At 42.6% G+C, this 13244-nt stretch overlaps 1 long non-coding RNA gene across 1 annotated transcript; it reads right to left on the bottom strand.

Annotated features, from left to right (window-relative positions):
• Positions 1–6690: 6690 nt before the first annotated feature.
• LOC118496408 lies at positions 6691–10619 on the bottom strand. Its single transcript, XR_004898976.1, has 3 exons — positions 10529–10619; positions 9121–9122; positions 6691–6701 (listed from the first exon to the last, which is right to left on the bottom strand). It is a non-coding gene; the product is annotated as an uncharacterized LOC118496408 (long non-coding RNA).
• Between the last annotated feature and the right edge of the window lie 2625 nt (positions 10620–13244).

Raw genomic sequence — 13244 nt, 5'->3', positions numbered from 1 at the left:
TCTTGCCTTGAATCTGCTCATTTGGTTACATTCTGTTATGGAATATTTGTTTTTTATTGATTGTATTTTTGAGTTTTATTTAAATCCATTATGCAGGCACATATGGAGGAAATATTTATTCATAATTCAAATTGAAAGTCCAAAGAGAAATTGAAAGTCCAAAGAGAAAACGAAGCGAGATCAAATTAAAAATATTATTATTTTTTTTAAATTTTCCATTTGGCTTTTCCATTTGGATTTAAAATTTGGTTTTTGAATTTCAATTTAACATTGGATTTTCATTTGGATTTAATATTTGGCTTTTGAATTTCCATTTAACATTGGCTTTTCATTTGGACTTGACACATGTCAATGTAAATGAGGAGGCGTGGCCCAAAGGCTGGTGGGGGGGTCTGAAACTAAAGGGGTGCAGAGGCCCCTTATGACCAGCAGGGGGAGCTGACTGCTGGGGAGCTCACTGTTGAGGAGCATCTGTCTGCAGCTTGGCCACCAGGCTGGCTTATCCTCTGATTTCACATGATAGAAACTGATGATGTAGGCTAAACACAAACCACATTTCATGCAACAACAGTGAAGTTTTCATGTAGTTACTATAATTGGGCCCGTGTTAGTGAGGACTAGATTAGGACTGGATTTAAAGCTGATTCTGGTTTCCAACTTCGCCCCAGGTGTGTCTGTTTAAAACACGGACGGAGACAACTTCTCTCTTCTGATGTTTTATTTAATTAAGCAACAGTACAAACATGGCTGTGGGTAGCTTTGCTATGTGTGTTTGTGTGTGGTCAGATCTCGAGGACACACACACACACACACACAATCTCAACCGGGTAGTCATCGTCCGAACTGCGACCTCTCCTTTTTCTTTCTCTCACTTTTTTCTCCGGGTGGTGCGTGCGGTGTGAGGTGCGCGTCCGCGCTATTCTCCGACACGTACTCACAACAATCACTCCTGATTGACGGCCTTTTGTACAGCCTGTGTACTTTTTCGTTCATTTGATTTCCGATTTTGAAACGATATCCAAATTTGAAAAATTGGTCATTTTAAACCTTGTTGTTGACAATGTGTTCAAACGGAAAACGTGTGTAAAATAGCAGATGGAAATTATAAAAAAGCAATCGATTCTATAATCTAGATCGGGAGTTTGCCGTAGCAGCAGCAGCAAACAACTGGAAACTTTTTACAATTTTTGTCTGCTATTTCACCACTAAATTCACTATTGAGACTTTTTTATGTGAGCAATTAACTGTGTAGAGTTTGAATATGGGCATTTTTACAAACATTGATGGCCAACTGCACATTTTCTCCGATGTTGTCAGAAGCTCCAGTCTGACGGGACAGCCAGCTGGTGGCGGCCGGGATCGCCTCCCTGCTGGCCGGCCAGTGATGCTCACAGACACCGCTGTCAGCTGGAAGTCTCTCAATAGAATCATGGACAAGTTATTTCCTGAAATATGGCTCGTTTTCCGTTTGAACACATTGTCATCAATATTAACAAGGTTTAAAATGACCCATTTTTCAAATTTGATATCGTTTCAAAATCGGAAATCAAATGAACGAAAAAGTACAGGCTGTACAAAAGGCCGTCAATCAGGAGTGATTGTTGTGAGTACGTGTCGGAGAATAGCTCGGACACGCACCTCACACTGACGCACCACCCGGAGAGAAAAAGTGAGAGAAAAAGGAGAGGTCGCAGTTCGGACGATGACTACCCGGTTGAGAGTGTGTGTGTGTGTGTGTGTGTGTGTTTGTGTGTGTCCTCGAGATCTGACAACCACAAACACACATAGCAGAGCTACCCACAGCCATTTGTACTGTTGCTTAATTAAATAAAACATCAGAAGAGAGAAGTTGTCTCCGTCCGTGTTTTAAACAGACACCTGGGGAGAAGTTGGAAACCAGAAATCAGCTTTAAATCCAGTCCTAATCTAGTCCTCACTAACGGGCCCAATTATAGTAACTACATGAAAACTTCACTGGTGTTGCATGAAATGTGGTTTGTGTTTAGCCTACATCATCAGTTTCTATCATGTGAAATAAGAGGATAAGCCAGCCTGGTGGCCAAGCTGCAGACAGATGCTCCTCAACAGTGAGCTCCCCAGCAGTCAGCTCCCCCTGCTGGTCATAAGGTGCCTCTGCACCCCTTTAGTTTCAGACCCTCCCACCAGCCTTTGGGCCACGCCTCCTCATTTACATTGACATGTGTCAAGTCCAAATGAAAATCCAATGTTAAATTGAAATTCAAAAGCCAAATATTAAATCCAAATGGAAAAGCCAAATGGAAAATTTAAAAAAATAATATTTTTAATTTGATCAATGGAAAATTTAAAAAAAATAATATTTTTTATTTGATCTCGCTTCGTTTTCTCTTTGGACTTTCAATCCCCCCCCTTAAGCAGAAACTTCAAAGACTTCAAAGTTGAAGATGTCTTCAAAAGAAACATTATAATTCTGAATAAGTTTTATGATGTAGTAACTGTTGGCAACAGCATCTATCTTTTTCCATATCATGCTTTTACTGACATGGCCCTTTTATAGGTACATATAATACACAGAATATATACACAGAAAGCGGATACAACTGCACTGGCCAACTAAATTGTATGCGGGTTGGTTCATATAACTGCCGCGGCCTACGCATGGACGATAGTGCAGGAGACAGAAGCCGGCGTATAGTGGTGGATAACCTGCTGCAAAACTGTGACATTTTATGTTTTACAAGAAACTTTTTTTATCAAAACAGGATTTGGGGAAACTGAACTCTTTTTGTGATGGTTTCCATGGGGCTGGCGAGTCCACTACAGACCTATCTATGGGAATAGTAAGAGGACGGATAGCAGGAGGCGTGGCTATCCTTTGGCACAAAAACTGGACTCTGTGATTAGTGTCATCAGGTTGGAAGTTGACTGGTGTATTACTGTCCAGATAACTTTTAACAATAAGGAGTTTACAATCCTGAATGTATATACACCATATGAGGCACATCACAATGAAGATGAATACTTGAATAGACTGGCTTTCATAAACTCTTTTATTTCCGATAACCATCCCACAAGTGTTTATGTGGTGGGAGATATGAATGCTGATCTTTCAGACAGGAGCTCACTATTTGCTAGGCATTTGCTATAGTTCTGTGATGATAATAATCTTATACTATCCAGCCAAAGGCTCTGATTTTTTGGTTACTATTCACACGGCATTTGTCATTATCGCCATAACTTTAAAAACTCACATGAAAGCAGCTAGAAAAGGGCTTTGCTTTCCCTGTCTTTCATATGCAGTACTCCGTATGAGAATAAACAAAGTCATTTAGGCTCTTTCACCAGAGGCAGCTACGCAAATCAGTTGCTTGGGCAACAATAGCACGTACCTGTGCACGTCCCTGCACTGCAGGTTAAAAAGTCCTGGTTTAGAGGCACATTACCGCCACCATGTGGACTAGTTGTGTAATTTTTCACTAGTCTCACTCGGCTGAGACAAGTGTGACACCTTGTAAAATTCAGTATACCGGTTTGGTCCGGTATTTGGCTTAATATCAACAGTTGACCATTATTACCGTTATACCACAGTTTACCAAGTGTTCCCCATAGTAACCTCTGTTCTTCTACTAAAGAATATTCTTTATTAATCCCATGTCGCATTTCTTTGGCACCTAACTACTTCCATATTTTTCAACATAGAAACTTCATACAACATTAAATTGTTCAGCAATTGGGAGATGCAGGCTATCATACAGAATTTTCATCACTTTTCTGAATATTCAAATTTTCCAGACAATTTCCCCATTCAAAAGTTCAAAACTGAAACATTGCACACTTAATAATTTCTGTATAGGATCTTATTGTCATTATCTCTGCTGTTTTTTTGCTGATAACATGTTATCTTATTTGTGTTTAATTAATAAGTAAAGGAACATGAAACTAGAGATCGCAATTTCTGAGAAAATTTGCTTTGTGAATGCTGGATGCTGATATATATATATATATATATATATATATATATATAATATATATATTATATATATATATATATACATACATATACATACATTACATACTAAATTTCCTTCATTTTGACATAAAATTGATGTACGGAGATTGAAAATTGTGAGAGCAAGTTAAAACTTTTTTCTGGGCTTCAAAGAAGTTTGTTCATTAACTCTCTCTCTCTCTCTCTCTCTCTCTCTCTCTCTCTCTCTCTCTCTCTCTCTCTCCTCTCTCTGTTTGTCTTTTGTTATAGAAACAAGAGGAAAGAGGAACTCAAGTGTCATCACTGTGACAAATCCTTCACATCTGGATATTTAAAGATTCATCAGAGAGTTCACACTGGAGAGACCTGTGCAGCTGTGATCAATGTGGGGCAGCTTTCATACAACAGTACCCTAAAAAAACATCAACGCATTCACACTGGAGAAAAGCCGTACAGCTGTGATCAATGTGGGGCAGCTTTCACACAACAGAGTACCCTAAAAAGACATCAACGCGTTCACACTGGGGAAAAGCCGTACAGCTGTGACCTATGTGGGGCAGCTTTCACAGTACAGAGTAGCCTAAAAAACCATCAACGCATTCACACTGGAGAGAAGCCGTACAGTTGTGATCAATGTGGTAAAACGTTTTCTATGAGTGTTGCCCTTAAATCTCACCAGCGTATTCACACTGGAGAGAAGCCCTATAGCTGCGATCAATGTGGTAAAACGTTTCTATGAGTGGTAACCTTAAGTCTCACCAGCGTCTTCACACTGGAGAAAGCCGTACAGCTGATCAGTGTGGTCAAACATTTTCTATGAGTGGTCACCTTATATCTCACCGACGTGTTCACACTGGAGAGAAGCCGTACTGGTGTGATCAATGTGGGAAAATGTTTTCTCATAGTAGTAGCCTTAAAAGACACCAGCTCATTCACACTGCCTCGTAGTGAAGATGTTTGAGAGCCAAGCTGTTTCCTCCTGCCTCCTCCTCATGCCCTGATAGCTGTGTTGTTATATTCTGATCTTCTCTCCACATTGAAGGCTGACCAGCAGTAACTTTATCTTCTGAACAGCATGGATGTTATCCTGGATCAGCTGGACGGTTTTCTGCCTTTCCTCAGAACTCTCGACTTTACACTTTTTTCGATGCTCATTTGACGCTTTTTTGACATTTATTTATACGGGGGTTTTTTTCCGTATTTTTGGAGATTTTCTATGCTAATTGAAGCTGTTTTACCTCAATGTACCCACAGTGTGAGGGGGAAGGCCCAAAGGTGACCATTTAGTATTTCTCTGATGAAAGATGACATAGGCTCTGCCTAAACGTTAAGAGGTTTAAAGATGTTTCGGTTGGAAAACGTAGGCATGTTTGAAATTTGGTAAAAACTTTGTTCTCATCTTTAGAAACATATTACATTTGTTTTTTTACTTTTGTTTTGCCTGGCCGGAAGTCAGTCTAATTCTCATTTTAGGAATACATGTTTAAAGACTTTAGGATGCACAGAAACTCTCAAAATGTTGCAGCAATGTTCAAAATAGTAATTTCTCTCCGGGCTGCTTTCACATTTGGGCCTAGACGTGTCATGGCTGCTCTATAGGGCCCTCTTATTTGTTTTAACCTTTGAACACATTTTTGACACCCTTATATACTCCAAAACTCCCAAAAGTTGGCGCAAAACCATAACGAGACTATACAGCGATTTGGTCCATGTGAGTTTAATAAGAACGCCCTGATGCATGGAAGGCCTTAATTTGGACATAGTTGTTTTGATATTCACGAAAATTGGTCCAAACATTCCTCTCATCTTTACCGACATACTGGAAGTTGGCCATTTGTAATTATATGCTCTCCAGTTATTGTTGTTTTGTAGTTTACCATCATATTATCTTCCTTTGTGGACTTTTCATTTAATAATCTTTGACATTTCATATTGACTGTTTGTATTTTCTGTGACTGAATGTGGTTTTTAAATCTGTTGAGGTCTGTTCAGACTGAAAGTAAGACACAAAAGGTAACGTTTATGTCCACTAAAAGTTCTGTTTTTGCCACTGACAGACTCAGATTATTATTCTAAGTGTCTGACAACATTACCCACAGAGATGGAGTTTTTTGTTAAAAGTGTGTGTGTGTGTGTGTGTGTGTTTAATAATCATAACATTTCTGTTTTAATTAAGTCCGGTGGAAAAATTAATAAAAATGCTTTAAATGAATCTATATTTTGTCATTTCTCCTTATATGTCCACGTTTTTTAATTATATAAATGCTGTAAACAATATTTAATACTCAAGTAATACAATCACCTTGAGTTAATTACAGTACTTGAGTAAATGTACTCAGTTACTCAGTCGACTAACATGAACTCTGGAAAGAAGGAACTGAATGTGTGGAACGTTTTGGACAAGGCTAATGATCTCAACATTTTTTACAAACGTTCTGACCTGGATTATGAAAGTAATGTGACCTGCTGCAGAGACCTGTCTATGTCATTACCATGTGACCCACTACAGGACAGAATAATAATTAACCCTAATGCTGTCACCACAGTTTTTAATGATGGTATTTCATCTTTTATTCTGAAAACATGTTTGGATGATCTGACTCAGGCTTGGAGCCCTCTATTCCAACTCTCTGTCGATACATGTGCCATCTCTACTATTTGGAAGACATCTGTTGTCATTCCTGTTCCTAAAAAAGCCTGCCCACAGCATAATAATGATTATAGAGCAGTAGTGCTGACATCAATAGTGATGAAATCATTAGAACGTATAATGGTTGGTCATTTAAGGAGCGAGGTACAGCATCTCTTGGACTCTTACCAATTTGCCTATAATAATGGCAGGGGGACTGACGATGCCTTAATCACAACTGTACTCTATCTTAAAGCACCTTGAACATCCATCAGCTTATGTTTGATTATTATTCATGGACTTTAGCTCTGCATTCAACTGTGTTCTCCCTCAGACACTGTTATGTAAATGACAACAGATGGAGGTGAACCCTTCATTATTAGATGGTATGGTTCTTTTCTGACAGACAGGAAGCAGCAGGTAAGAGTCAACTCTACTCTTTCTGATACTCTGAACACAAGTACAGGTTCCCCCTCAAGGCTGTGGAAGCTCTCCTTTACTTTTTATAATATACACAAATGATTGAGAAACATCTATAGAAATAACCACATTATTACATTTTCAGATGATACGGCCATACTATGTCTACTGACAAAATACTCAGACATTGCTGTCTATAAACAGGAGATAGAGGAGGTAGTGAAGTGGTGCAACAGGCATAACCTGCTGCTTAATGTAAATACAACCAAAGAAATGATTGTTGACCCCAGGTCTATAGATCACAGCACACTCCAAACTGAAGGTGTACTTGTTGAGCAGGTAACAACATATAAGTATTTAGGTATACAATTAGACTGTTGCAGTGGTCCCATCAAGTGGAGTATGTTTGCTCAAAGATAAGTCAGCGTCTATATTTCTTAAGACGACTTAGAGTTCAATGAGTGGACAAAGATATCATGCTACTGTTTTACAAGGCAGCCATTGAATCTATTGTTTGTTATGGCATTATGGCTTGGTTCGGTAACCTGACCGTTAAATTAAAATCACAGCTCCAAAACTTGATAAAAGGGCTGGAAAAATAATTGGCCAAATAGCACCTACTCATCTTCAGGAGCTCTTTGAGGAGGCGGTGAGGAAACAGGGTCTCAAAATCACCAACGACCCAAATCACGTCCTGTAGAGTGAGGATGAGCTGATGGCTTCAGGTTACCAAACTGCAAGCTTAACAGCTATACATTCTCATTTGTGCTGCTGTCAATCAAATTAATGAATAATAAGAGATAAGATGTATGTGTGTGTATTGGCTGCAGTGATGTATGCGTGACTAATACTAATATATAATATTTGTGGTACTTATGGTTATAGGATGTGCAATGCCTGATAAGGTACTGGTGTAATATATATATATATATATAAAAATGTGTTGGGGATGTGTTGTGGGTTCTCTTCTGTTCTTCTGTGAATGTGAGGAAAGGGGGGGTGGTGGTGTGGTTATTAGATGTTCATTGAAGCATTGGATGAGATAATGTATGATTATGTTTCTATGTAGGTTAACTGTATGTTTATTGTGTGTTTATGTGTGAATTCCCAAGATGAATTTCTCCAACAGGAGACAATAAAGGCTTATCTTATCGTATGAAAGTTTGCTTCTTTTCTTCGTCTTAAAAAAGTTGGTCCATTGGGGAAGGACGCCGACCGTTAACCAGGAGACGTTGGTTCAAACCCCGCCTAAGGTACGCCACGCAGGAGGGTTTGGGATGAATGAATGTGATCAACTTATGAATTTAAAAAAATATTAAGTTGTAGTTACATTAAAGTTGTTTTCTATCTGCAAGTATTAAAGTATTTGAAGGTGTAAAAGCTTTATTAAAAAAAAAAACACAACTTACAACTACATATATACATATATTTAACTTTAAAGCAAACACACAGTAGCCTACCTGTCTGTATCTGTATGTTTATATAATATGTTGATATTTAGAGGATAACTTCTGTATATTTCAACCTGGACTCTATCTCCCCATGGTTCTGGGTCTAAGTGACTGATGGGAACAACAATCTCTGGAACTGGTCCAGTATTAAAGGGGTGATTAAGTGATTATATAGGGTATTTCACACTGTTCCTTAAGGTCTCCTAATAGGGTATGTAACATTGGTTGGGCTGAAAATTGCCCGAATGCTATTTTTTTAGGCCCTTAACTACCCTGTGAATATGGCTCTATTTGGAACAAGAGCTTTTCTTCCAAATATGGTCTGCTCATGAATATTTAGATGTGCTGCGCGCTGATTGGTTTGAGCGAACCATAGGAACACATTGGAGACGAGACAGCAGGTCTCATATTTCAGACACTGCAAAGCTATACATTGTTTGTCGGGCTATTTCGTTATTAAATTCACTTCTGAGATTTTTTTAAGCGAGAAATCAACTATGTAAAGCTCGAATATGGGCCGTTTTACGAAAACTGATGGCTAATTGCAAATTTGGTAAGACGTGTCGGACTTTAGCTAGGAGCTCCACACAGTCTGACGAGAAAGCAGCAACCTCCATACCCAGTGAAAGTCACCGTTTCCCTGGGTACTGGACTACTGGAATACTCTGGGCTGGCTGCCAGCTGCCGGCATAACTAGAGTAGCTATATTTACAGTTTGAATTTCGTCACGCCACTTATATAACATCTACCCCAAGGTCTTATAAAGCTAACAATGGTGTCCGATTTCAATTTAATGAATTTTTGTGAATTTCAGAGGTCTAAGAGGAGGCTAGCTAGCTCTCATTGATAGAGCTCCATCCAGCCGCAGGTTTTATCAATGAGACTCGCGGACAAGAGGCGTTTATTTCCCCGATCGATTGTTTAAATAACTCAACACATTATAATTACACACATTATAAGATTAACTGGAACCTGTGGTAAGAGATTGCTGGCGTAACAAGCTCGCTGACCGCGCTCTCACTCACACACACTGGCCATTTAGCAGGAAGAGAGCAGCTGCAGGCCCTGGAGCTCTGTCAGGGCAGTTGCGTTTGGTAGTCCATTAACCCAAAAAACGGTGACTTTGCGCGGGTATGGAGTGCCGTGGGCTGCCAGCCGTGATTGAGCTCCATCTACCTCCCAGCAGGCCGGGGTCTGTGAAGGAAGGCAGGCCGGGCAGCGAGGCAGCAACACAGGCAGCACCGGCTGCTGAACTCCGACACACAGTCGGACAAAATTTGCAACTAGCCATCAGTTTTCGTAAAACAGCCCGTATTTGACCTCTACATAGTTGATTTATCGCATAAAAAAGTCTCAGAAGTGAATTTAGTGGTAAAATAGCAGATGAACAATGTATACAATTTCTGAGATCTGTGCGACCCAGATTCAGAAGACTACCTGATCTCAGGTCAGTAGTGTAGCCTATGTAAATGTTGGGGCGTGACAAAGATAGAGACTAGAGCCAAAAAAGGAGGAGCCACCGAGTTGACGTCAACCTGGCGGTTCGTTGAGATTTGCCCGTTTTCAGAGGCAGTTTCAAAATGTGAGATTTGCAGAGGAAAGAGGCGTCAATGAGGTTCTATGTATGTCCTAGTTACCCACGAAACTGTCATTATTCAACTGTGACAAGGTAAAATCGGTTTTGCATTCCCTTTTAGCGAAGAACAAAGAAGTTGTTGTAACTTGAGTGTACGTTGTCGTATCTGCCCGAAATTTCTCACGATTGACAAGGGTCCAGGTCTGAGGACATCTACAGGCCAATATTGACTTTTGGTCATAATGGAAATGCGCCTTATATGACAAACATCATCCGATTTACATGAAACTTATAATGTGTGGTCTACATGTGATACTGAGCTGCTTGCAGCTTTGATTATATGATAGACATTACAAGACAAAACAATATCTAATAAAATATTTAAAATAAGAGTGTACTTTTTCCTACCACACAATATAATGTCTTCTATCTAGATGTTAATACATGAAGATTTTTGTTTGATACTTGAGAGGTTTTGCTTCAACAATGCACAAACATTATTCCATGTCACCAGTCTCAGGATCAGAAGAGTCTCCAGTCTGGTCTTCAGTCTCTGGTTGTAAAAGTGGATGTGAGTTCCTGTCTGGTTCTGGTCCTCCACAGTCTTCTCCATCAGCTTCTGTTTCCATCTGACCAACACATTTATGTCTTTGACATGAAAACGCCGGGAAAATCTTTTGTTACAAACACTGCAGCTGAATCTTCTATGTCCTGTATGAGTTTTCATGTGTGACCGTAAATGTCCTCTCTGTGTAAAAGATGTATTACAAACTGAGCAGCTGAAAGGCTTTTCTCCTGTGTGGATTCTCATGTGTTGTTGTAAACCCTTGTGTTGTCCTGCGGGTCACCGGGACCCATCCAGTTTATTTGACGTTTTGTATTGGCCTGGACCAGGCCAATACAATATTGCCCCCCCACCCCCACCCCCTACCCCCGCTGGTGACCCTCGCGTACTACGTGATGTCATTTCACATGAACCGGGGGAGGGGGGGGGGGACCCTGAAGCTCAACACCAGGCCAATACAAAACGTCAAATAAACGTATAGTTAAATGTTGTTTTACTTCACGCCATCGGGCACGTAGCAATCAGACATAAAGACTTACACCTGGGAGCCAGAGTGGGAACTGACTGTTTTTTTAGATAAAAAGGACAGAATAGCAACGAGGAACAGGCAGCTGGAGACACGACAGGCAGAGGAACAGACGGAGAGACAGAGGAACAGACGGAGAGGCAGAGGAACAGACGGAGAGGCAGAGGAACAGACGGAGAGACAGAGGAACAGACGGAGAGGCAGAGGAACAGACGGAGAGACAGAGGAACAGACGGAGAGACAGAGGAACAGACGGAGAGACAGAGGAACAGACGGAGAGGCAGAGGAACAGACGGAGAGACAGAGGAACAGACGGAGAGGCAGAGGAACAGACGGAGAGACAGAGGAACAGACGGAGAGGCAGAGGAACAGACGGAGAGACAGAGGAACAGACGGAGAGGCAGAGGAACAGACGGAGAGGCAGAGGAACAGACGGAGAGACAGAGGAACAGACGGAGAGACAGAGGAACAGACGGAGAGGCAGAGGAACAGACGGAGAGACAGAGGAACAGACGGAGAGACAGAGGAACAGACGGAGAGACAGAGGAACAGACGGAGAGGCAGAGGAACAGACGGAGAGACAGAGGAACAGACGGAGAGGCAGAGGAACAGACGGAGAGGCAGAGGAACAGACGGAGAGGCAGAGGAACAGACGGAGAGACAGAGGAACAGACGGAGAGGCAGAGGAACAGACGGAGAGGCAGAGGAACAGACGGAGAGGCAGAGGAACAGACGGAGAGACAGAGGAACAGACGGAGAGACAGAGGAACAGACGGAGAGGCAGAGGAACAGACGGAGAGGCAGAGGAACAGACGGAGAGGCAGAGGAACAGACGGAGAGACAGAGGAACAGACGGAGAGACAGAGGAACAGACGGAGAGACAGAGGAACAGACGGAGAGGCAGAGGAACAGACGGAGAGACAGAGGAACAGACGGAGAGACAGAGGAACAGACGGAGAGACAGAGGAACAGACGGAGAGACAGAGGAACAGACGGAGAGGCAGAGGAACAGACGGAGAGACAGAGGAACAGACGGAGAGGCAGAGGAACAGACGGAGAGACAGAGGAACAGACGGAGAGACAGAGGAACAGACGGAGAGACAGAGGAACAGACGGAGAGACAGAGGAACAGACGGAGAGGCAGAGGAACAGACGGAGAGACAGAGGAACAGACGGAGAGGCAGAGGAACAGACGGAGAGACAGAGGAACAGACGGAGAGACAGAGGAACAGACGGAGAGGCAGAGGAACAGACGGAGAGGCAGAGGAACAGACGGAGAGACAGAGGAACAGACGGAGAGACAGAGGAACAGACGGAGAGGCAGAGGAACAGACGGAGAGACAGAGGAACAGACGGAGAGGGAGAGGCAGAGGAACAGACGGAGAGGCAGAGGAACAGACGGAGAGACAGAGGAACAGACGGAGAGACAGAGGAACAGACGGAGAGGCAGAGGAACAGACGGAGAGACAGAGGAACAGACGGAGAGACAGAGGAACAGACGGAGAGACAGAGGAACAGACGGAGAGGCAGAGGAACAGACGGAGAGACAGAGGAACAGACGGAGAGACAGAGGAACAGACGGAGAGGCAGAGGAACAGACGGAGGAACAGAGGAACAGACGGAGAGGCAGAGGAACAGACGGAGAGGCAGAGGAACAGACGGAGAGGCAGAGGAACAGACGGAGAGGCAGAGGAACAGACGGAGAGACAGAGGAACAGACGGAGAGGCAGAGGAACAGACGGAGAGACAGAGGAACAGACGGAGAGGCAGAGGAACAGACGGAGAGGCAGAGGAACAGACGGAGAGGCAGAGGAACAGACGGAGAGACAGAGGAACAGACGGAGAGGCAGAGGAACAGACGGAGGAACAGAGGAACAGACGGAGAGGCAGAGGAACAGACGGAGAGGCAGAGGAACAGACGGAGAGACAGAGGAACAGACGGAGAGGCAGAGGAACAGACGGAGAGACAGAGGAACAGACGGAGAGGCAGAGGAACAGACGGAGAGGCAGAGGAACAGACGGAGAGACAGAGGAACAGACGGAGAGGCAGAGGAACAGACGGAGAGGCAGAGGAACAGACGGAGAGACAGAGGAACAGACGGAAAGACGC

This window comes from Sander lucioperca, chromosome 12, assembly GCF_008315115.2.
Source record: "Sander lucioperca isolate FBNREF2018 chromosome 12, SLUC_FBN_1.2, whole genome shotgun sequence".
NCBI classification, from domain to species: domain Eukaryota; kingdom Metazoa; phylum Chordata; class Actinopteri; order Perciformes; family Percidae; genus Sander; species Sander lucioperca.
The sequence above is the reverse complement of the archived record's forward strand: the minus strand, read 5'-3'. Positions and strand labels throughout refer to the sequence as shown.